Below are 27131 nucleotides of genomic sequence, written 5' to 3'. Positions count from 1 at the left end.
GCAATAGAAGACGCCCATCTCAAACCACATGGTAGGCACTGCCACTGGCAGTAGCACGTCTGAGAGCTCATCCTGGGTGCTTTATTTATAGTTGTAGATAGTTACATTATCATATAGGAATGGTGGTAGATAAATATGAACTCTATATAGGGGTACAAGAGTTATTACAATGTTGTTATATGGCACTTGAGTAGCTATTATTTCCTATTTTTATCTGAGATAATATTTTATGTATCGAAAGCCTACAACATTTTTCTGTCAAATCAGTTTTATATATATTTCACATAAGAAGTCCATTTTACATACAGTTCGGTTTTGAATACGTTTTGTTTTAGGGAAGATAACATTTGTTTATGATACATATTCGCAGATTATACGTAATATGTAGTCACATAATTTATTAAATTGCCTATTACTACAATTATGCCTCAGTTAATTCAATTTTACATATCATTGTTATGAATGCACTATATTAATTTGCAATTTCATACATTTCAAAGTTTTGCAAGTACTTAATTATTACATACAAAATTCTGGGTTCAAATATGCACTATCTTGCTCTTCGTTAGTTTCAGTATGGATAGTTGTGGGGCAGTACAAGGGGGCTTAGGTTATGTTGGGGCACAACGGTTCTTGTCCTTTTGCTGATAAGTTCTCGATTTTTTTTAATTTTCCTTCTAATGTGTTTATTTGCTATTTCTCGGTCTTAAATCTGCATTCAGGTTCTAATTCGGTTTTTTTAAACGTAAATTCCCTGTTATGGATAATCAAAAATATGTTGCTCGGTATCACCCCTCTTTCCACATACACATGTGTCACTTTCAGAGGTGCTTCTTTCATGGGAGTATGTGGGAACGAGTCCATGTCAATTAATATGTCAATTTATGAACGGGTTGGTGCTACTGTTTCCCTCTTTGATGTTTGACATAAATCTAAATCCTTTTCTGCCTTGCTGTGCATTTTCTTTTCCATTTTGTGATCATTATCTCGTTTTATGATGTTTTAATTTAAGATTTAGGGAGGGGGGAGGATTGCGGAAATAGCGTTTTGATTTTGTTGCTGCTTCTTTAGCATATATGTCGACTTTCTCATTCCCTAAGGTTCCTGGATGTGCTTTTAGACATTCAATAATTGTTTTTGCCTTAGGGCTTCGTATTGAAGAGATACGTAACTTCCTAATTATAGGAGATTTATGGGTCTTATTTGCAGTTGCGTGGATGCTTGATAGTAAGTGTGTTTTAATTTTCACTGCAGGTAAGTTGTTATTTAACACCATATTTCAATCTTCTTGTACAGCCGAAGAGAGAGGAAAACCTACTGTGTACTACCTACTAGAGAAATCTACTGTAGAAACCAACTATATAAAATATTATAAATAAACCTACTATATAAGCCCACTATAGTGACATTAGGTTATTTTTGAAAGCAGGAGACGTTAAAAATCACCAATGCCCCCTCCAAGATCCGGACGTGGACCTCTCGAATACGCGCCGAGTGTGCTAACCATTACACTACGAAGGCATGCTATAAGAAGGAAGCAATTCCTTATATACTCTCCCTAAAAAGGACGACTGGGAATTAGGGCACCTAATCGCCAAATCCTGGTGGTGAAGAATAATCATGCCCCACCCTTCAGTTCGGGAGTCACTGTAGAGACATTAGGTTACTTTTGAAAGCAGGAGACGGCAAAAAACAGCAATGCCCTCTCGAATGGACCTCACGAATAAGCTAACCATTACACCACGAACCATTACACCACGAAGGCATGCTGTAAGGAGAGAGAAAATAGGTAGGACACGTTCTTAAATGACGATCTCAGGGACAAAAAATAAATAAATAAATAAATAAGACGCGAAACACGTCTTAATAGAACCTTTATATCTCAACATCCCAAAAGCTAAAGTTTTAGTTTATAGCTTATTTGATAGTTAAAGGAGACAGCCACAAAACACACTCAAAATAATTTGAAAATTGGAATTGTGGTAAATCCACAGTAAAGTCCCATAGTTAAGCAAAAATACACAATATTTTGATGACGTTATAAGTTCGCGTGCACGAGTTAGGTTATATTACCGCTCATTTCTGTATTGGAGTCGGCAGCAAGCGGCTGTAGGAGCGATGTAATGAGTTTGTTTGTACAAAAAAAAAAGATGTACAATGTCGGAAAATTGAGATGCACTAAGAACACAGAGCAGACAAGCAGAAAAATTAAAGAAATATTTATCGAAAGACGATAATAAAAATGCTTAGCTGTAGAAATGAAATAACGCAACAAGCGGTAGTATTAAAATAAGAAAAAGAAACGAAAATCGACTGAATTTGTTAGTTTTAAAATAAGTCAAAGTGCTTCAACTTCTTCTACTGTTGCCAATAATAAATTTTCATATTTTGGTGTACCTTTACAAGATTATATTGGAAAGATTTTGCAACGCTGTCTGCCAAATAAAAAAAAAATTATCAGTTGTGTACACAGTATTTAACAACTTTAAGACTAGTCCTACGCATGTAAACTCAGCAGCCATTTGGAATAAATGTTTGTTCAGCTTTCCATCAATTTTCGTTTTGGTTGTGAAGCATTCTTTTAACTTTCTTGTAATCTTCCTGTAAAATCTTAGAGATGATAGCTTTAAAATATGAAAATTTATTATCAGTACCACAGCATTTGCTGTATTTATTTCTGCCAAATGCTCTAGTGATATACTATAATCTTCTGCTTGTAAAATTATTAAGAAGTCTTTGAAACATGAAAATTTTACGTTTGTAGATGTTTGGTTTCCCGGGATTAGAGTTTCTGGCAAATGCTTTCATGTTAATTTTATTTTCACCTTTCTATGACGCAGATTTCATTCTTACTATTATTTTCGTAACTGTACAATCAAAAGGTATGCTTTAGACCTACTACGTGAATCTTAAAGCAATAATCGAGAATTTTGTACCCCTATACCAATAATCGAAAATTTGCCTATTCGCAACGTCCAATTCGCGATAAGCTATTCAAACCGTAACAAACTATTGGTCGGCTTCTACGACGATGAATTTGCATAGTGATGTTTTAATTTATTGATTTACCAGCTCCTTCCTTAGCACTACACGGAAGAGAGGGATGCCTTCGTTGAGGACTTTTTCAGGGAAACTGATTCTTATATACGATATACTAAAGCCACCAAAACGCCCATGTCACCAGCCCGTTCGTCAGATTCGAACCTCGGACCGAACTACCAGTGTTCAGCGACTTTACTGCCATGCGGGCCTACATAACGATGTTCATTCTTGAATTTTAAACACCATGTATACAAAAGATACTCCATTTAATGCTGACTTTTACATAATTTCCAAAATAAATTTAAAAAATATTTTATTTATATTTGGCTTACATTTTTCACACTGCTGAATATTTTGTTTTTAAAATTCAAGATATTTATCTAACTTGTTTAGTCTGGCTGTTTTGTATAATCGTTAGCACAGGTCGACAGCTAGTCCGAACTTCAGAGTTCGGTTTGAATCCGGGTAAGGTTTGCTTTTTTGTGTACGTATTCTTCACCTTTTTGTGGGTATAATATAGCTTTATCTTCAGTAAAGTGCGCCTTAGACAACATCATATGTGACGTAAATTAGCAACTGCGTGTATGTTCTGGGATTGTGAAAAAGCAATAGTACTTGTAGAGGCATTAGGTATTTTTTGGAAGCAGGAAACGCCCTCTCGAGGAATCTAACCACGGACCTCTGGAATACGCGCGCAGCGTGCAGACCACTACACCAAGTAGTCACGCTAAGAAAGCGAGAGAAATACCTTATAAACTTTTGAATAATGTAGTCCTCCATTCGAACATAGGCACATGGAAGCCCTAATTTCGGATTAGTCTTATTATCAGTTTCATAATTGTAAACTTTAACGAATTTGTGATTAACAAACTCAAGATTTCAAAGAGAGCAATTGCAACTCTGAGCGGAAAAATAAAATTTTGATCTCCTTCGCGCGAGACTCTCAATAAGAATAGCAAATATACGCTGTTTTAAAATATTTTTGTAATTTTACTGTTGAATTGACGTAAATATAACTTATGGGCGAAGAATGTGATGTTTAATAAATAACGATAACACCGAAAACATTAATAATAAAAAGACGAAAAACCGTTTTTCTTGACATCATCATAACAAAGAAAACTGAACATTGATGCGATTAACTGAGAAAAGACTGACAAAAGTTGAAAAACGTATGCCAACACTTAACACTTCATAGAGAATTCTGAACATATGCTGGTATCCTGCTTTAAAAATTTTTAGCCCAAAGGAGCGTTGGCCCATAAGGGCTATTAGTCTCGAAACGGCATTTTGCGTCGAATCACTCAATATAAAACGCTGTTCCACTTTTCAAATTGTTGCCACCAAATATTATCGCCCTGTATTATATTAAAAATAAATAAATAATGAAGGATCTACATGAATATATGTATGTTTTTCGCATTGTGAAAAAACGGCGATACCTAGAGTCCACACAAACATGGGCTCCTAGAAGCCCAAATTTTGAATTTCGAATTAGTTTTATTATAAATTGCATATTATGTAAAACTTTAACGAATGTTTGATTAACAAACGCAACGATTTCAAAGCGAGCACTGGCCACAGTGTACGGGAAAATTACATTTTGATCTCTTTTGTGCGAGACTCTCAATCGGAAATTGCAAAGATATGCTCTTTTTAAATATTTTGTGATTTTGCTCTTGAATTGCTGTTGTTACGTGACATAAGCGCCAAGAATGTGATATTTAATAAATAAAGTAAACACACGAAACGTTAATAATAAAGTCAAAAAAAGTTTCGTAAAGCATACATAAGAATTTGGGCTGACACCCCTTTGCTAAATTTTCGAATGCTTAAAATTTTCGATAGACTGTTTCGCACGTTGGAGATTAAAAAGTTTTATTCCGCAAAGTGTGTTGCCACTAATCTCTTTGAAATCTTTCAATTTTTTAATAAAAAACTCGTTAAAGTTCAAAAAATAGAAAATGGATAATAAAACAAATTCAAAATTCTACCCATATTCGGGTGGAGGACTGCGTCATTCAAAATTTGATGTTTCTAGTATCGTTGTTTTCTCACAGTGCGAGAAATATACATACATTTATGCAGATTCTTCATTATTTAATTTCTTTAAATATAATGCAAGGCGATAATATTTGGTGGTAACATTCTGAAAAGTGATGCAGCCGTTTATAATGATTCGACGCAAAATGTCGTTTCGAGACCAATAACCTTTATACTCCTTTGGACTAAAAAGCAAAAAACACTTAAAGATGCATCGGGAATTCTATTGCACCTTTCTGTGCTGCTGTGTAATTTCTTGTAATTTTACTGTTAGCGTCTTTGGCGTAAGTGCGAAAATATGATACTTAATAATAAAACTAAAATTTTATAAAAAAAATGGGTTAATAGGTTTCAGTGTAACAGCACACCAATAGAGAACAAGGTGAGCGAGTAAAAAACCTGAACAAACATTTTTGGGTGAACGTTAAAACATGAAGGCTTTCTGATTTTTTTTCACTTTTTATAAGAATAATCTAGATTTGTGGAACTAAAGATACAAATCAAAAGCATTTCTTTCCCTGGAAGTCAAAACTTTTCCTGGAGAAACTCGAATGAACGATTGAATTCTTTACTCCAGGGTCAACTAGAAACAACTGGTCTATAAATCTAACATTTCTGTATCCCCATTTTCACTTGCACTCAGATATCATAAGACGAAATGAGAAGGATCTTTTCTTCGATATTTTTTTTTACTACCACAGATCATTCCATTCGTATTCCTTGTCGGCGTAACAAGCAGAAGAAATGAGATCCACGTGATTACATTGGAAATGAATCATTCTGGTCCTGAACGTGGGTAGTAGACTCATAGAGTCTTAACCCCATTAATACATCAGTGACAAAGAATTATGGTGCGTAGGAAGAAATTCATTGTTGGATCAAGGTCAGAGCGAAATGTGACATCAATTTATTGCAGGTAAGGATAGCTTTTATTCATCCATGTATCGTATCTTCATGGAACATTGTTAACATGACTGAAAACATTGCTACCTATTACTCAACATATTTTAAATCAATGCTTTCCTAAAATATTATTTATTTCGATTTTATCTTCCTGTTCGTGGTCACCACTAAATAAGTCTTTGCGGCTAATATTTTATTAGTCTTTTAAATTTAAAGGAAAACTGTGAGAAAAAGGGACTTCCTTGTACGGCCTATTGAAGTGTGCACAAAAACACGAAATACAGTTCAAAAAATTATTTTTTTACGACTAAAATTAGAGGTTGTACGTCAAAAGAAGCAATTCTTCCAACGGGAAGAAAGACAAAAATTGATGCACTAAATATAAAGTTAAGTTTTGGTCCCACTGGCCAAAAACGAACTAAAGTTGTTCACTAACTGACTTAATTCACTGTACTGCTAAGACTAATGTAAACAAATAGTCACCACGTTAGGTCTAGCGCCACTTAAAATTTTAAATTGTTGTTAATTCAATAACTATTCCATGCAGATTAACTAAAGGCATAAAAATCTTAAACGGAAGAATAAAAACATAATTCAGTCACTTTTGAAAGAGAAAAACCCAATTACTAACATCTATAATAATAAAAGCAAGTGTAATGTGTCTGTCTGTCTGTCTGACCGAGCTCTCCAGCCAAATCTATCGCACGCAGGGACCTGGAATTTTTTATACGGAAGCACAAAGGGGCTGGCCACCAGACCTCGAAGCCCGATTTTCGATTTTTGAATTAGAAAAATTTAAAAAAAATATTTATAATTAATTATCTGTCTGTCTGACCGAGCTCTCCAGCCAAATCTATCGCACGCAGGGACCTGGAACTTTTTATACGGAAGCACAAAGGGGCTGGCCACCAGACCTCGAAGCCCGATTTTCGATTTTTGAATTAGAAAAATTTAAAAAAAATTATTTATAATTAATTATCTGTCTGTCTGTCTGTCTGACCGAGCTCTCCAGCCAAATCTATCGCACGCAAGGACCTGGAATTTTTTATACGGAAGCACAAAGGGGCTGGCCACCAGACCTCGAAGCCCGATTTTCGATTTTTGAATTAGAAAAATTTAAAAAAAATTATTTATAATTAATTATCTGTCTGTCTGTCTGTCTGACCGAGCTCTCCAGCCAAATCTATCGCACGCAGGGACCTGGAATTTTTTATACGGAAGCACAAAGGGGCTGGCCACCAGACCTCGAAGCCCGATTTTCGATTTTTGAATTAGAAAAATTTTAAAAAAATTATTTATAATTAATTAATCACGGTTTTTTTGACTCACTGATATTATTATTTGTTTTCAAATAACGTTCGATTGTAACAATTGATTTCTTTATTCTAGCGTTAGTTTGCTGTTTTGACGATACATTAAATCGATTAATTACAATTCATTTCTTTTTTGTAGCTTGTGGGGGGGGAAGAGAGAGAGACAGTCTACATGTCCTACACTACTATTCCTGCGCTATTCACTTATCTGCATTTTCTAAATGCACGGGCAACGCCGGGCGGGTACAGCTAGTATAACAATAAAAAGAAAACAGACTTACCGATCCGGGTAAGAGGGTGTATATATACGTCTATATACATATGTATATGTTTGATGTTGCCGACTTAAACAAAAAAGGGAGGCGCCCAACGAGATGGTATAGCAGTCTTATGTGCGAAATTTTAACTTTCTACGACTAATCATTTTTGAGGTTTGCGAAATACATACAGGTGGTTATCAAAATAATTAAAAATCACTAGATGTTTAAGTAATTCTTTACTAATATGGTGTAAGACCGCCTTTTGCATGTAATACAACTTGGATTCGCCTGGGAATCGAAACATACAAGTGCATTCTCTCATGGAGATATTGTGAAAGTTTAGGCAGAGATGGTGCAGGATATCAGTTCCGGATTGAAAGCTCTAAAACAGACCATAACGGTTCCATCATATTGAGGCTGAGGGACTGTGTGTTCGAAGGTAGATGTTTCACTTCATCCTCGTGTTCATAAAATCCTGACTGGACAAGCCTCACTGCATGAATAGGATCATTATCATCCTTGAAAATTCCATCTCTTGGAGAAAACAAAGTTTGCATCATGGGATGGACCTGATCAGCTGAAATTTCTCTGTATGTCTTCCAGTGTCTTTTCTTTGCAGGGTTACGATTGGGCTAGCAGAAAAACACCTGCTGCCCATACCATAACGGATCCAACAGCATGCACGACAGCTGGACAATGCGGATCATACGCTTGTGCAGGTATCCTTAAAATGTGCACCTGTCCTGTTATAGAGAAAAGTGTTAAAGGTAATTCATCTGCCCATACAACTGGCTTCCATTTATCGATCGATCAGGTTTTGCGATTGTGGCACCATTGTTGACGACGTTTGGCATTAACACGCGTGACAAGTAGGTTGAGACTTGCTGTTCTGCGATAAATATTATGTTTATGAAAGTACTTCCTAACTGTAATTATTTACACTGGAGAATTCAGATGCTGATTGAGCTGTACAGTCTCTTTGGCTGCAGCCGCTTTCATTTTAGACATTACAGTTCACTTCAATACCCGTCGTTCTTTTTCACTCAACTTCTCCTTCCCTCCGCTATTTTGCTTTGCTGAGATTGTCTTGCCGCGCTGTGTATACGTTGCCATGATTTTAGACAATGTACCTCTAATAGCTTGATAGCTAGTATGTTTCAGTAACAGCTCCTCCAGCTAGACGTGCTCCTGCAATTTGGCCTCTTTAAAAGTCTGTGAGGTCTGGCATTTTAAATTCTGAAGAAATTCCAAGACATATACAACTTCATTAAAGTACCTCATACTCTATGATACATACTTCTTACGTTAAAAAAGTGTTAGTTGGGATTATATTTTATTGCTTACAAACACATTCTGAAAAGTCATTTTTGTTCACAGTTGTTCTATTCTTTTGGTAACCACCTCTCCATGCGCACGTATATATGTACGTACAGACGTAACGAAGAAATACCTTCTGAATTCATTATAAATTCATTTTACAATCCGTTTTGGAAAAATGAGTCCTTTATTCGTCTATACGTACAAATATGATGCAAAAATTTCGTTCACATGTATTCGAGAGGGATCAAAATGTATATTTTCGTTGAACTATGATACCTGAAACTTTTGGCAATGATAATGCTCCCTTTAATTTGCACAAGGAAGTAAAGAACTGGCAACTACTCCAAATATATAAATTAAATATACCATTTCAAATTCAGTTTTTCGTTAATATAGTTTGATTCAAAATTTCCAGTCAAATTATGAAACAGTTGTTTAAAAGCATTAACCATTTTGCGTAAACCAGATGGATCATTAAATGAGAAAGAACCAAAACAAAAACCAAATAGAATTTATTAATTTGTTTAAAACCATACGTCTAGTTGATTGATAAACCGTAATATTGAGCTGCTTGCGAACAGTGTAATAACAAAACAATTCTAAGAGCGTTCCCTTTTTTCTGAACTTACACAACACTGAATATGTTGAACGCGGTATGTTGGGGCTCGTAGATTTGGATACATTTGCGTCAGATTTACTGGAATTAGAATGAAAATATGCACTAGCAATGTCGGAAACATATAAAGATATTTTTTTATTTATTTAAGACATATTTGCGTCTTAAATGTTCCATTACAAAATTGGAATCCATTAAAATTAATTCTATCACACACTCATGGTCGAATATTTTGCTTAAAGCCATGCAACATATTGACATATCTGATACCAAATTTTGGTCTCAAAAAAGAAGGTGACGTTACACCACATACTGCTATAGTACGTAAGAATGAGTTTAAAGAGATATCATCTGTCCATTTTGAATTAGATGCTTATGTCTTCCAGTCTAACGACTGCAGACTTTTTTATGCTCAAAATGTATTCTGTTTCCATAAACTTGTGGGTTCCAACCTTTGTCTAACAGCTAAATGTGTAGGAACCTCGCGAGCAGATAAGCGAATATTCGCTTTAGTTCAGGAACAGATACGTAAAAGTCAGGGCTAATTACCCTTTATTTCTCAAAATAAGAATTGAACAGTCGGCTCCTTTCTCAGAGCGTACAGCAAAGCCTCTACTTGGGTTTCAACTCAAGAGTAATAAGAAATGAAACTTAAGTAATGCTTAACTAAAACGATATATCCGAAGCTATCAAAATACTAAGTAGTTTGCCCCTAAATATCAACTAAACTGGCGAAGCTACCAAGGGCCTGAAATACGGCCGAGCGTAGTATAATAGCTTAGAGAGAGTGCAGCCACAAGGCAAACGCGCGCTAGTCAGAATCTCTGGCTGTCTGACGAAGTCAGTGGAAATCGACTTAAATACCGCTCTTACTCAATTCCATTAACCGCGATTCTGAAAACACATTCTGGTAGTAAATTGTAAACTGAAATTAGGAGGGATAGGAAAATAGCTTTAACTAAAGATAGTTAAAAACTTAGGATAAACCTTAGAAGCATAAACCTTACGTTATGCATAAAATTCACTAAACTAATAGTGCTTTTGTATTGTAGCGAATTACATTTAATTTTTATGCATGACTGAGATATTGTATTAATTAAAAAAGAAACCGATTTTCCAACGTAGTTTCCAAACTTGATTAGGTTGCAATACATTACAATATACTCTCTTCCTATCAGTGCCCGAGTACGTTTTCACCTCATTGTCTGCTTCTCATCTGTATTTCCCCCGGGGATCGACGTAGCTGCGACGTCTGCGAAGCTACTGGCTAGAATCTGTACCAAGGCAGTCTCGGCCACGGGGTTATTCAAATCATGAACATAGTGGTTCTTGAGTCCCCGGAAAGATCACGCAATGGTCGGCCCGTGGGTCTGGCAGGTCCTAGAGCTGAGGGCTCTAGTAGCCCGGGGTTAGTGTCCCGGGTACGCTGGGGAACGTCGCTCTGCGACTGGCAGGTACCAAATCATAACGATCAGTGTCGCAAGAGCGATGCATCTCTCTCTCGAAGGTGCGAGGGCAGGGGTTGAACCCCTGGCCTGGTTCGGTGGGGCGAGAGAACCCTTTAGTATGCCAATAGTTATGTTATCTTCTCATCCATATGACAGCTTATCGAATTATGGTCAAAATATGTTTATCTTTATAGACTCATAAAACGCGTCTTCATTTTTCAGTTGTTTTATCTGTTCTTGCCTGTATATTTTGAAATCAGAGGAAATGATATAGCATCGAAATAATAACAAAAAAAGATCTATTCAAAATGAACAACTAATTTTTTTTAATAATGTAGCACATGTTCAAATCTCCAACAAAGATTTTTAAGCCTTCACTTCTTTTATTCTATATTATAACTCTTTTATTAAAAATAATTTCATAAATTTCAAAATTTTTAAACCCAACTTTATCCAAAAAAGGCATTTGATACCAGCGGAGAAAGTTCCACGAGATTTTTCAATATTCGTTTATCAATTATATAGGGTGTCATTTCATTTGGTGTCCGCCGAAAACATCGCAGCAAAAACATTGTGGACGTAAACGTCGCGAGAAAAACAATTTCAAGGAGAAAATATCGTTGTACAAAATATCGCGGGAGGAAAGAAATTAAGGGAAGAAAAATCGCAGTGCTAAAACAATTATAGAATAAAAAATCTTTCTACAAAATAACGTGGTTCAAAAACATCGGAATAATAAAAAAATCATTATAGAAAACATCATGGTAAAACATTAAGCAAGTACAAATCATCGCATGATGATAACTTGACGGATTACACGTTTTTAGTCTTTAAAAGTTTTAAATGCATATTTACATTATCAGTATAGCTTTATAAAACAACAAATTTAACTTTATAAAAGAGATTCATTAAATAATGACCTTTAATAGCGAACTATATAAGTTTTTTTTTATTTTTATTTTTAGCCATTTTAGTTCTAATTATTTTATTATAAATCTTTTTCTTACAATGAAGGCATAACTTTATTCTGAATATTACATCATAAGAAAATTATGAAAATGAACATTTTTATCTCTATGTAAATTTTTCGAACTCAGACATATTCAATAAAATCTATTCTACTACTTCATAAAAATCTGCTTCGTTTTTACAGTTTCATGCCCTGCGTTTTATTTTAACGAATAAATCTTTTCGCTTATTTAAATAAAATAATGCATCGTTATAGGCATGGCAACATAGCTAACACAATGTTTAACTTAAATATTAATTTCGTGAAGGTTATTGATTAGATGCATATTGATGTTTAGTGTTCGAGAGAGAATTTAATTATTTAGTACGAGGACAGTAGGATGTTTTACACTACTTTCAGTCAGAATTTAAAAACATGGAAATTAAAATCGTTACATCATAGTTAATTAGCAGTAAGACCCTGTTTTTACACATTTACATTTCTCCCCACGCCATTATCACAGTCGAATATACAAGTAATACGTTTAGAGTTCTGAATTTTATACGGCACCTTTTTTATTAGCCATTATTGGGGAATAAAATATGCTGCAAATAAGTGGAAATTAATAGCCTGCCTAAAAATAACGCAAAATATAATTCCAGGCACTTTCTCGGCATATACTTTATTTGTTTCGGCTTTCGTTTATCGTATTTTAGCTGTTTATTCATTAGGAAATGTGTAATTGTTTGGTAACACAATATTCAAAACTAACACAAAAATGTCATTCCGCATGTATAATTTGGTGCAAATCTTCTCCTCCTTGTAATATTTCGCAATTTTGGAAAATACTATTATGGATATATTTTCAGTAATTCTTATCTGATAACCTGTCCATAATTATTCATTAAAATTGCATCGAAATGAAAGAATTACATTGATCAACATAAAATTTTTAATTTGATTATCATAAAATATTCAATAAGGTTTTAGGCATGCTTTCATTTTCAGGATGCTAACATTTGTTTTATATCTTTTCAAAGAGTTTATTTTACACTTTAATAAACTGGTTTTGTACGACAAAAGTTCAAAATGTTCAAGGAGGAATATATTTGTGTAGCAGTTTTATTAGAAATGAAAACAAGTACTACCTAATTGCTTTCGAAATAACATCCCGAACTAATACACTTACTCCAGCGTTTTTGCCATTTCTGGAAACATTCGGAGAACCCCTTTTGGCATGTGTCACAGAGTTCCCTACCTCATTTTGGATTGCCTGAACTATCTGGAAAACTTTTGACTCCATAAAACTCTCTTGATAAGAAAGAACAACGGGAGCAGATGATAAGATAGCAAATAAGATGGCTTCGGGGTAACAGCGATCAGTGTCTGATCAAAGAAAGCTAAGCTTCGTTGTTTAAACGCCGTTACCTCAAAACACGAAATCGCTCCGAATGGATTTAAATGTTTTATTTCCGTTTGTTCTACATTGCCCAGGATAACATCCTTTCATGTATTTTTGCTTTAAATAGTACATTTTGACATTTTATTCAAGCATTTAAAGTTTCACCCACGATATGAGTTTTCTTAGAACATTTTGAACATTGAAGTATAGTAAAATATTATAGGATAGCTGTATAGAATCTGTGAACATCGGGAGGACACTCAAAATATGTGGCAAGCTTAAATTCCTCTCGAGTGCTTTGGTTGCACATTTACAATTTTAAACTGTGGTTGATAATTAAGATTTTTTATAAATACTGTATCCACCTATAGACTGAATTATTGCATTGTTGCATGATTGCTTGCAAATTCGTTATTTAAAAGAGGCAAAAAAACAATTACCAGTGAGATATGCTCTGACACGCCTCTGTGTGCCGCTTCAAAGTTGGAGGAGGAACTGGCCCCTTTATGGTGTTTAAAGTTCATGCCAACGATAGATGCAGTCTTTCCTTACTTGCTGCGATAAAATTCGTGGGCTTCGTGCTTGAATAGGTCAGACAACTGAGATTAAACCCACAACAACACAAAACATACGAACAGTTGTAGAACCACGATTTATACTGATACGGTTTTCGTCACGATAAAATTCGTGCGCTTGGAGTTTGAATAGGTCAGACAAGTGAGATTAGTCCAAGAACAACACGAAACATACGAACAGTTGTAGAGCCATTAAGATTTTTGATGCAAGAGACGTGGCAAATGCGCAATACCCTCGCCAGGACTCGAACCTGATGCCGAGTGAGCTACCTTTACACCACCAAGGAATGGAAAAAATACCCTCTTTTAAAGGGCGCCTGGGGAATGGGAGACCCATTCACCAAATCCCGGTGGTGAAGAATTATTATCCAACTACCTTTTTAGTTCGGGCGCCACTGTAGAATCATTAGGATTTTTGATGCGAGAGACGTGAGAAATGTGCAGTACCCTCGCCGGGACTCGAATGTGAACCTTTCGAATACGCACCGAGTGTGCTACCGTTACACAACGAAGGCATGCAGAAAGGAGGGAGAAAATATATTATAAAACGCAGTTGCATTTATTGATAATTTAAATTATCCTTTTATTTTCGCTTCTAGAAGTTATAAAAATCACTTACTTCACGTAACTTTACATGCAACCGTCTACCGCTTATTGGAAGGTTTGGGAATATAGCATTGTTAAAAACCAGCATTTTGAATACGAAAGCATATTATTATTATTATTATTATTTTACTCTTACAAAGGTATTTTTATCAACCCACTATTATTATGCGTGCATATGTGCGAAAGCGAAAAAACAAAATTTATTGTGTTTTGTAAAACTTCTGGTCAAACCGAGTATCAAAATATACCATTCGAAATGAATTTTAACTTTTTTTCGATATACCGATTTTTAAGTACTCAATATTTTCTTTCCTTTTTCACTTCAGTTTATGTAAATTCGAGATTATAAAATATAATAAAATGATTTAAAGCTTATCTTCACATTTACAAAATATAAAAAAATAAACCTAAAGACTGAATTACTAGTCGAAAGTCTGGGTTCAGGATTTAAATTTAAAGGAATCCAAAGAACTTTCTCCACATAAAAGACCTCCTTATCATTTGCCGTAGAAATGTGGTGTAGAACTATATCCAGGAAAGCTTGGTGTTCAATTGATTTGCAGGGAGAGTTAAGTAGGTAGAGGAGAGTTAATGAGAAAGCCTTCACTGAAATTAAAAGACTCTTGGTGGGAACTAGTTGTTAGATTAATCGCACTGAATTTGACGGGTGTTCTGTCATATCTCCATGGATAACAAGGTAGTTTTCAAAGTTTCAAGCTAGTTATTTAATAGTAAATATAAACCTTTCAATAAGATTGATTACGTTAATAATTTCACCCGCCCTCTGCTCGGAATTATTCCCAGTCTGCAGATTCTTTTGTGACTAGAGAAAATTTTAGCTATTTTAAATGCTATTATAATGTTTGAAAGGTCGTGTTGTGTAGTTGTGATTTATCTCACTTGTCTGACAGTAACATCAAAACAAACCCACATAATTTATGCTGGCAAGGAGTGCAAGATTGCGCTTTCGTTAGCAAGAGCCTTGAGCACTATACAAGTGACAGTACGACTCTGCTTAGTTCCCCCCCCAATTTTGAAGGAGAGTTCCCCGGGGTACGGGGTACGTGTCCGAGAGTCTCTTATATGTGTTTTATACGAGTTTTGTATGTGTCTTTATATGTGCAAGTGTAAGTGTGTGTGTTTGTATATGTTGTAATTTGTGTCTAACATACCAAGATATAATAAATCATTCGCCTATCGATCAAAACCAATGTATTCTTAAGACGCCCCTGTATGGCCATGCACAATTACGTCAAATTCTTCAATAAACTCCCGAGGTGGCCTCATGAGGCTCCAGGGAGTTACTGCCACCAGATAAGGGAGGACGCGGGACATATGCCTGTTTACCTCTGTTAAACACTAGGCGTCCCCGTCCTCCGTCACCTGTCCGAGGGTCTCCCATCCTTTTCCCCTATCACCAACCTCTCGAAAGGGCTTTCGGCTGGCCTCATATTCAGAGTTCCCCATGCCGCATAGACACTATACATTTACAAAAATCCATGCCTTCTCCGTGATTCGAATCCGGGGTCTTCGGTGCGGCAGTTAGCGTCGCTAAACATTACCCCGGTTGTGCAGCTGAAAAAATGTTATACTTCTACCGTATATTCCAGCATACAACGCGCATTTTCAGTACAAAAAACAGAACCGAAATTTAAGGCTGCGTCTTATACGCCAGATATAAGAATTATAGATTAAAAATGAGGAAAAAAATTAGATTTTTACATATACCCAAATGCCATTATTTAAAAGAAATATGACATACATTATGAAATTAAACATACATATTCATTATCGCATAATATGCAGAGATCGTCATGTTCGCCTTCCGTTATATCTTCCAGCGTATCATCGAATTGTGTTTCATCTTCATCATCATTATTACTTTGAGCCATAAATAATATCCATACCATTTTTCACCAACACCAAACATCCTTGCTGCAGCACGATTTCCATGTTCTTTCGCAATATGAATGGCTTTGCATTTGAAACCAACACTCTGCTCGTTTCTTTTCGCGGGAGATAAACTTACTACTAAAAGCGAATAGTAAAAAGTTATTAAAATAATAAATGAAGAATCAAGTTATTAAATAAAGAAGTCTAAATGCACTCGCCAGTTTTTATTATATTATTGCATCGTATACTTATAATTGAATTAACTAAACTATTTTTCATCCTTCATAATACATTTTCTACACATCAGTTTTATTTATCAATAGATTTTAACTAATTTTTTTTATTTAATGTGCAGGAAAATTAACCTTTACTTTATCTTGATCCTGACTTGAAAGCTGCTTCATCGCTACTTCTACCGTGACATTCGCTCTTTTGGGTAACATGATGAAACAGAATTCACAGAAAAAGCAACTGATATCTGAGTATTTCGTAGAATACGAATCATCGTTGCTATAAATAAATATTCCGTGAAATAATGTAATATGACAAGATACTTTCTGCTGAACGTCAATTTAGAGATTAATGATAACTGAACTGCTCTTATATAGATTAGTTTGCTGAAATCCTTATGATTATTGGCATTATTTAAGTGGATTTCTTTAAGAATTACTCTAAAACTAATCACCAAGTACTCTAGGATATTCACTATGTTTAAATGAAAAAGACATAATTCATGTTCAATTTTGAATAGACACTGGCGGTTATTTCGAGACAGAAAAGCATAATTTGAACTTCCAAATGCTTTTATAAATGCTAAATAAAGGTTGAATGATATTAGAATGATATTTTGTCGTTTAAATTTAACTTAAATGAGAGTATTTGGTAAGAACCCAGCATTCAGAACGTAATTTATGGAAGAGGTGGTTGTGTAAACAAATACAAAGTGAATGAGAATGATAACAAAAACAAAGACAAAATAATCTCGGTCTGTGGATAAACAAATTTTGTTTACAAAAATGTTAGAGAAATAAATGTTAATTAAAACCATCAAACATAGAATATTACCAATGAACCCCAAAAGCAAAGCAGAAAAAAAATCCCAACTTTGATTGTTTATCGCAGTCATAATGGATGGATTGAAAGCAGGCCAAATTTCCTGCACAAAATTAATTGTAGGATTAGTTTTTTTTCATAAGAAAGCAATCTTAATGCGATTCAAGAGATGAGATGAGACACAAAAACTTCTTTTCTTTTCCAAGCCTTTATGCCAAATCTTCTCACACACTTGTCATTAAAAAACACATTTTTCAATCACATTACTTGATTTTTCCCCATATATTTATGGTTTATTTTCCTCTTAATTAAAAATCCATTCTTAAAATTCATCCCTTTTTCAGAAATTTACTTATATGAAAACAGTTCTTATTGATAAATGCGCTTTCTTATTGTAAAGTTAGTAGAGCTTTTGAAAGTTTTTGATAAAAAATATTTTCCCATCAAAAGTAACGACAGTATTTTTTATCACCTCATTTTGCCATTTTCAGTTTGGGCTAATTAAAACAAAGTTAGCCAAATTCACATAATATTGAACCTTAAGTATGCAAGGCTGTCAGCATAATCTTTGTATACGAGATTCGTCGCTTGAAGTACATAAAAAATTACCCCAGTACTAGACCTTTCTAACTCACAGCTTTTCGAGAAAAGTGCGAGGAATAAAACATGACGTCACATCCAATGTACAGAAAACAAACTCTATTGGAAACAAAAGTAGATAAGTGATGAGAGTAAACTCAACTTGCATTTTACACATTAAAGAGGAAAGTTTATGAAATAAACGTTTAGTGAAGGGTATGTATGTGCAATGCATATGCACTGTTCTTTTGTCTCTAATAGAACGGCAGCGCTGGAAGCTACCAAATAAGGAGATTTCTTCTCCTGTGGTAATGTTTGTGAGTATTGTGACGTGCATTTTATTTTTGGGTAATGCATGCTTTGTGAACTGCGATGGACTATGCTTCTCACTCTCCAACACGCCTACACCCCGATGGCAATGTCATCCTCAGGCTGGAAACATTGGAAGCATTTTCTCAATCTCTAATTCCTATAAAATCCCTTATTCCTCAAGATCTGGCAAGGCCAGTGGAAGAAAATCACGACTAGAAATTCAACGGAAATAGTGTTGGAATTTTTTCTTTCATCGCGAAAAATTATATTTTAAGTATTTCTTCTCGGAAGAAGTGTCAGTTCTACTTTTCAATTGAGATTTTTAAGGTGGTTCAGAAAGGATATCCATCTCAAAATCTTCTTGTTGTGGAAGGTAAAGAAATAATTGTATCATAGCAAACATATCAAGGCAGAATGCTGAGAAGATCCAACAATCTTTGGCCAAAGCAAATTTCGCAGTAATCCTTTATTTCTCTTAACCGTCATGTTTCTTTTACATTTCCTGTGATGAATTCCTTAGTAATCCAATTCATCAACTTCAAAAATTATATTTTGTTTCATGGAGAAGTTATGCATTCATTTTCTCTGTAGTATTACATATAGAGGTTAAACTGAGATACCTTGCAAATGACGTATTAAGAGACATGAATTGGGGAAAAAAAATGATTTAAAGCTTACACTTTGTTTTTATGGTTAGTCGTTTTGTAAAGACATTAGGATATTTTTAAAGCAGGAGTGATGAAAAATTAGCAACGCCTTCGCCAGGAATTGAACCGTTAACTTCTGAAATACGTGCTCAGCGTGCACACCACCACACCACGAAGGCATGCCAAGAAGGAGAGAGAAATATCTTATATACTCCCCCTCTTAATGGGCGACTGGAGGTTTTAGGGGACCCAATCGCTGAATCCCGGGTGTGGAGAATCTTCATCCAACACGCTTTTAATTCGGGCTCCACTGTAGAGACATTAGGTAATTTTTTGGAAGAAGGAGTGTTGAAGAATGAGCAACGCCCTCACCGCGAATCGAACCACGGACCTCTGAAATGCGAGCTCAGCGTGCAGACCACTACACCACGAAGGCATGCTAGGAAGGCGGCAGAAATACCTTATATACTTCCCCTTTTAAAGGGTGACTGGGGTTTTTAGGGGAACCCATCGCCAAATATTGGGAGTGGAGAATCATCATCCATCAACCTTTTTATTTCGAGCGCCACTCTAGAGACATCAGGATATTTTTAAAGCAGGAGTGATGAAAAATTAGTAACGCCGTCGCCGGGAATCGAACCACGAACCTCTGGAATACGTGCTCAGCGTGCAGGCCACTACACCACGAAGGCATGATAAGAAGGCGGGGAAAATACCTTATAATTTAATTCAAAAAATTTTTGTTTGACGAATTAAATATCGTTAAAATTTTTGACATTCACCAAAAGATATTAATTTCTCTTCTTTTTTATGTATATATTTCTGGCAAAGGTCAAAAGAGCAAAAGTGTTTTCCTCTTTATGAAGAAACTATGTTTCTTTTCCGTCAAACTTACAAGCATTTTTATAAAACCAATGCCATTCTGCAGTGTATGTAGTTTTACTGTCTTTGAAGTTCATGCAAATTACTGCTAAACTTTCCAAAACAGGAAAACGAATTGGCTTCCTTTAGTAAACTTTCTACTGCAATATAAACATTCTGATGTCGAAACACTTCAAAAATACATGCTAAAACAATATTAACGCACTAACTAATAAAGCAATCGCTAACATTTTAACATACATGTAACGGAAATATACTGTGAATGCCTGGCAGAGTAAACTTGCACTTCGAGTAACAGAAATAAGCGGTAATGAAGAGGGAACAGGCAATGTAGACAGTGTCTTATTTATAAAAGTAGCCTATCTATTATCAATAGTAATTGCCTCTTATTATTAATAGAAACTGAATATTAGCATGCTGCTTTTGACCTCAGTTATATGCAGTATGATTGTTCCATTCAAAGCGAACCTAGCACATAGGAAAAACAGACATTTATTTGCCATGTGTCTTAAATGTGGCATCTTTACTTCTTCAAAGAATATCATTCGCCTGCATAAAAGAACTGCTCTAAATGTTACATTTTCTACGCTGTAGAACAGGAGCTGCAACAGTTATCCATAAGCATATAGAGAGTATATTTATTAACGTTTCAATAGATGATTAAAACATTTTAAAAATACCTTTTAAACTAATATTTATAAGTATCTGAATAATTTTACAAAGCAGCTACTCCTGAGTTCCTTAAAATTGTATCTAAGCCTTTATTTACCTCCGTTCATGCAACTACCAGTAGAAAAATAGTATTATAATGTCCAGATGAATGCGTTACGCGGAATATCCGTGCAGTATCAGCACTTCCTTAAGACAATAATGGCAATAGATGCAGTGTTTGTCTGATTTGTTTGGGCTGAGTCCAGCGATAATTGAGAAAGAAAGGATAATGGAATTCTCTGGACGGTTAGGTGGAGTCTGCGGATTTCAGAAATCTTATTTGCTAAGTTAATGCATGAGGCTCTCTCTTCAGATAACGAAAGCACCAAGAACATTATTACAATACATTGCATCCGAATCATGAATTCTAGGAGGTAAGGGACAACATTCTTGCTCCAATTTTCATATAATTTATTTTCTGAGAATCCTCTGTACTATTATGATATGTATTAATTATTCGTTTTCGCTATTTATCTATTTGTACATTTATACCTCAAAATTATGTATAAAACTTCTAGATGTAATCTGCATATTACGTAAGAAGCAAACAAATTATATCTGAAGCCTATAAGAAAACTTTTATTTTCAAGAAGGGAGATAATAGTAATTTAGGTTGTTTTGAACAAAGTAATATATTCGTTTAATGGTTGAGGTAACATTTTATTATAGTCATGCTTCTCATAAGAAAATTCGCTGATATTTTAATATTGTTTACGTTAGATAAGATTGAACTGCGCATCTAAATCTATTTAATCTGTAGAAGTTATTTTAACTTTTTAAAAGTTATTTTAATATTTAAACATGCTTTACCGTCTATTCTCGTTTCGCACCTACTATTCCCTACCAGAATAAGTTTTTAGTATCGCATTACATGTAAATGAGATAGAGTATTTGAAGGAAGGTTTCTCTTACTTCAGCAGAAAAGCTTAGTCCTTAGCGGCGCGTGTTTTCCATCAGGTAACTTGGTTGTTTAGAGCTAACTAAGCCTGCTGATATTCGCCGGTTAGTTTAATTTAGGGACAACTAGGTTAGATAATTGTGTACAGTTTCGGATAAGTTCAATTTAGTTTACCATTAGATTAGTTTTCTGTTTTGTTATTTTGATTTAAAGCACTAGTAATTAGAAACAACACAAATCTATTCATTTCATTTTCATATATACGGAGAAGTATCAAAACATACAAAACAATGATAAGTAGAAATATATACCGGCTCTACTCAAGGTGGTTTTAATGCAAGTTATCTAAATGTAGGCTATAATGAAATAACTATCAGAGCTTTTCGATAATGTATCTCGGTCTTCAGGGTTTAGAATGCATGACGAGATCACGAATCTGATCATGTCAGTTGAAGATGAATGGGCCATTCCATTTCTGAAATTGCAAAAGCTCTAAATTTCAAATAGGAATAGTATCAAAAGACTGCCCGGAAGCGTAATATTAACGTCCAATGGAAATTTTGTACAAATCATAGAAATAGCCTGGAGCTTCTAAACTGGTAAAAATTGTCGAGGAGCAGCAGTGCTCCCAGACTCAAACGACCTGCCATATATAGCTGCCCTGACATATAGAATACATTGAACGTAAATTATAGAAGCCCGCGTCCTTTGAGTGTGTTACTGACTGCAAAGTATGCAAAGTATATGATATGGCAAAATGGGCTTGACGCAGGAATATCACCATTTTGGTCGCTGGGGTTAAAACAGTTGTGGTGTTGCGCGGCCCCAACCTGCACGCAACAATAGTAGTGACTGTTATGAACTGGAAAGTACACAAACTCTTAAGAAGGGTTTAACTCCCTTTTTATTCCACTTTAGAAGTTACAGATGCGTGCGCTTGACGCTCACAAACTACGCCGAACCGGCGGTAAAATAAAAATAAGAAACTAAAAATGAATAATAACAAGTTACTACCTACGAGGCTCTCTAAACGTAACTAACCTAACCGCGTTCTAAGATACAGTTGATATTTCAGCAAACTTTCTGAATATTAAGTTGAAAGATTCAACTATCTGCCGAGGCAAGCACACAGGCCGAAACGCGCGATTCTTAAATTTCTACCTAGCAAACTTCACGCTCGTGAATCAAGAAAGCACACCTACAAACTCGTTTCCCTTCTATTTAACTCAAAATTACTTCCGCTGAAAATCTGAATACTTTGAGCGTTCTACTAAAAATTTACATACTCTGGCATTGGCAATTCCAGAGGAAAGTAAGGCTTGACAGAAAAGATATATCTTAAAATAAATGTTAGTTAAAATAAATATAAACCCTACACAGTGATTAAATATATGGTTAAAAATATCATGTTGATTATACACTGCTCAGATAGGAGGTAACGAGTATCATGTTAATATGGCATCTGATGTCAGTTAAAATTAATTGTTAGTTATTAATTAGTATTTTAAGTTGTTTCTGCTCGGAGTTATGTTTATTCCGTGAGAGTAAGATTGCAAATTATTGGTATAATAACGATTTTAATGAGTTTTAGATCCGTTTCTTTAGGTAAAAAGCTACTATAGTTTCCCATTATTCGTTACTTAATTCCATATAGGATACTAGAAGCATTTCAAGAAAAGTTAGTTTCATTTTTTTGAACCGTTCAAAATTGAGATTCAATAAAATTGCTTTCCAGTTTCTCGTAAAAGAAGGCTGGGCAGATGAACTAGACCTAGTCGTCCAAATCCAGATGTTGCTGAATTATCGTCTACTATTTTTATCTCGGAATTAGAGACAATTAATGATTCTAAAGGGAAGGACCGTTTGCACTTCCCAGCATTTAAATCACCGATCTTCGAACTTTCTGAATGAATTATAATAAGCACTTATGATTCAGAAGCAGGCTACCAAAAATGTGTTGATTCCTGACAAACAGAAAACACCAGAAAGGTAGAAGCTGAACGATAATTTTTGCGCATTTCTTTGAAAGTGAGTTTTAGCAGATAGCTAGCACCCGTAGATATGGTTGATTTTAACACTTCATTAATAATGATACTTTCAATAATTAGAAGTATGTTTCCTGCCCCTCCTCAGACGGGAAAGTGGTTAGTAACCCTGACTGCCGTACCGAAATGCCCGGGTTCGAATCCTGAAGGAGGCATGGCTGTAAATTTCTGTCCTTTCATAAGAGACAACGGTAGTCCACCTATTGGGTGCTTCCATAATAAAGTGACTACCGCTTTCGGTCTTTGTAGTTGACAACGCTTCTATCGGCTAGTACCCGCCATTAAAAAATAAAAATTAAAAAAAGAAGTTCGTTTTTTTTTTTTTTTTTTTTTTTTTTTTTTTTTTTGACATAGCAGATTTAAACAAAATTTTATTCCTATATATCTGAAAAAAAGGTGTAGCTGATTATATTAATTTTTGTTTCAATTTAGTAATTTTTAGAGCCATTAGGTAGTTTTTGAAAGAAGGAGAGATGAAAAATTAGCAACGCCTTTTCCGAGTCTCGAACCACAGGCTTCTTGAATATGCGCCGAGCGTGCTGACCACTGTACTACGAAGGCATGCTAAAATGGCAGGAAAATACCTTATATATTCCCCCTTTTAAAGGGCGAATGAGGTTTTAGTGGACCCATTTGCCAAATCCTGGTGGTGAAGAATCATCATTCACCATCTTTTAGTTCCGGCGCCACTGTAGAGCCATTAAGTAATTTTTAAAAGCAGGATTGATGAAAAATGAGCAAGGCGTTCGCTGGGACTCGAACCACGGGCCTCTCGAACACGTGCCGAGCGTGCTGACCACTACACTAAGAAGGTACGGGAGAAATACCTTATAAACTTATTCCCAACAAAGAAATATTTTTTTCTTTAATTGTGAGTAACAATAAAATTCAAATACATTATTTAAAATTGTACATTCATAAGTTAGTAAACGATACGGCAAAGTAAACAAAATTCTAATAATGCTTGAACTCTAACTAAAAACCTATTGCTAGACTTCTTAAGTTGCAAGAATAAGCAACCACTCATATCCGTTGATGTCGTGAAGCCATCTTCGTAATTAATTTCTTTCTGCCAATTCATAAACTATTACTAGTACATTTCTAAACCTAAATTTATGTTCTAACTGGTACCGATTCAGCCTTTCCGCAATATCAAAAACGTAGTGCAAAACGCTTCATATGTTCGATGAAAATTTTTTGTTAATAATACTAATTATTTTAATACCCAGCAAATAATAAAAATGCACAAATTGTTTTTTTAATTTTAAAATTACAGTTTTATATGATAATCAATTTAAAAGATTTTAAAGAGATCAAAGAAAGAATTCTTTTAAACTAAAGATCGGTACCAGATTACACCAAAGCTTTCGGTAAATTACCAATGAAATTACACCAACAAATTACCGGCGAAATTATCTGTTACCAAACCAAAATTACCGGTGAAATGTCTACAATTTCGCCAGTTTTCACCGGCGTTCTTGTTTACGTTGTAGTAAAAACTTGTTCAAGTTGCTAGTTTAACTAGTAAATAATTTGCTACTAGAAATCTAATGAAATAATTGTCTAGAGTAAACTAACCTTCTAGGAATAGAGCGCAGAATTTGTGTATACTTTTAATGTTCAACGGAAATGCACTTCCATTGTTACCAGTTCTCTTGTACGCTCTCTAGAATATCCAGGGGTGCAAGTATTCCCCTCCTGTAGTAAACAGTTTGAATCGATATTTCAGGGTCTCGCTGTCCCGGCTGAGAAATGTTGCAGGTAATGCGAAGCTCCGAAACTCCTGCTTTCTCCTCTAAACTCTTTTTCTAAACCCGAAAAATAATCAGTAGATATATGAGACAAATATTGTATTGAACAGAGTTATAGTAAATAATTTCTAGTTATAATTAATTATTTAATATTTTTCTTTATATAATTACATCATTTAGTAAAAAACAAATATTTATTTTATAAGTAGCTCATGAAAGAAAAGTTTACTGTTAGCTTTCTGAAACAAAGATGTAAAACTAGGAACGTAAATTCTACTAAACGTACATAAAATTTGTGATTTACGTTGCGTTTTCTATGTTCGTCTAGCTCAGAGTTAAACTATGGGTCGCGACCCCCATTGGGATGGCGGGACCTGCAGCAGCGAGTCGCAAAAAATTTAGCAGTTTTCATATTTCTTTAATTTATTATATTGATTTTATAATTATAAAATATTTTTACACAGTGTATCTGATAATAGATAAAGATAAGGCAATACAGCCAAAGAAAAAACGAAAACGTTTTCGACGCACTCTTTTATAACATTATAAGGTATTTCTCCAACTTTCTTGGTGTGCCTTCGTGGTGTAGTGGTTCCGCATACTGTATCCAGTAGTATCATCTATAGCATCATCGTTATGTAACGTTGAAAGCATAAAAACAGTTTTTCCTTGTTTAGGAATATAAGAATGTTTTATATTTTCCATGTTTTACCATTTTTGAACCCAAAGAGTGTAGAAAATATTCCTGTTAGCATCTTCAGTTTCTGAAATGCCATCTTCATCACTTTCACATGTTCCATGTTTTATCTTTTTCGAAACAAAACACTGTAGAAAATACTCCTGTTATCATCTTCAGTTTCCGAAATGCCAACTTCTTTGCTTTAACATGTTCCATGTTTTATCTTTTTCGAAACCAAACACTGTAGAATATATTCCTATTATCATCTTCAGTTTCCGAAATACCATTTTCCTAATTTTCCCATGTTCCATGTTTTATCATTTTCAAACCCAAACACTGTAGAAAACATTCCTATTATCATCTTCAGTTTCCGAAATGCCATCTTCATCACTTTCACGTGCTTCATGTTTTATCTTCATGTGGGAGATGATTTCTCCCCACCCAGGATTTGAAGATTGGGTCCGCTAAAAACCCCAGTCGCCCTCTAAAAGGTGGAGTATATAAGGTATTTCTTCCCCCTTCTTGGTGTGTTTTCGTAGTAGTAGTCGTGTTTTTAGTGGTTTTGCACATTGGGACGGTATTCTAGAGGTCCGTGGTTCGATTCCCGGCGAAGATGTTGTTCATGTTTCATCTCTCCGGCTTTTCCAATATACCTAACGTCTCTACAACATAAACGTTCATTTTACTTGCTTTTCACGTATCATTTGTCCGTTACTTATTTAAATTTTCACGTTGTTCTATATCTTAAAATTAGAAATTAAAGTTAATGAGATAAAACTGCAGTAGTATATTATAGTACAAGTGAAGAAATTCAAGAAAAGTTCCCAGAGTGGGCGCACGGGTTATCACATACTCCAATATTTAAAATAAGCGTAAAAACAGTTTCAAACAGCACCATTATAGCACCATTGAGAGAGAACTAGCAGCCATTATTTATAAACTGAAGAAACTAAGTCATTACTTAGACGGACAGAAATTCAAGATCCAGACGGATCATAATCCGTTGACTTTTTTAAACAAAATGATGGGATCAAATTCTCGTTTGACTCGCTGGGCATTGTGTCTCCAACAGTACAACTTTGAAAATGTTCATAGGCCAGGCAAATTACATGGGAATGCAGATGGCTTGAGTCGTGCCCTAGTCTAGTGACTAAATATCACTAGTGGATACAAAGAAAGGTTAAAAAGTGGGTGAAAATGATTT

At 34.9% G+C, this 27131-nt stretch overlaps 1 protein-coding gene across 6 annotated transcripts in view; it reads left to right on the top strand.

Moving 5' to 3' along the window:
- The window catches only part of LOC118205679 (neuroglobin-like), a 334461-nt gene that overhangs the window by 44072 nt on the left and 263258 nt on the right, over positions 1 to 27131 (top strand). For 2 of the 6 annotated variants that reach the window (XM_085823293.1, XM_085823290.1), the window contains exon 2: positions 5787 to 6001. The exons of the other annotated variants lie outside the window; for them this stretch is intronic. The gene's annotated coding sequence lies outside the window, so the exon portion shown is untranslated. The remainder of the gene's footprint in view (positions 1 to 5786; positions 6002 to 27131) is intronic. 6 annotated transcript variants of the gene reach the window in all.

Source organism: Stegodyphus dumicola, chromosome 9 (genome assembly GCF_044657685.1).
Source record: "Stegodyphus dumicola isolate Sdum_Otavi_A_Nest chromosome 9, ASM4465768v1".
NCBI lineage: Eukaryota > Metazoa > Arthropoda > Arachnida > Araneae > Eresidae > Stegodyphus > Stegodyphus dumicola.
The sequence above is the reverse complement of the archived record's forward strand: the minus strand, read 5'-3'. Positions and strand labels throughout refer to the sequence as shown.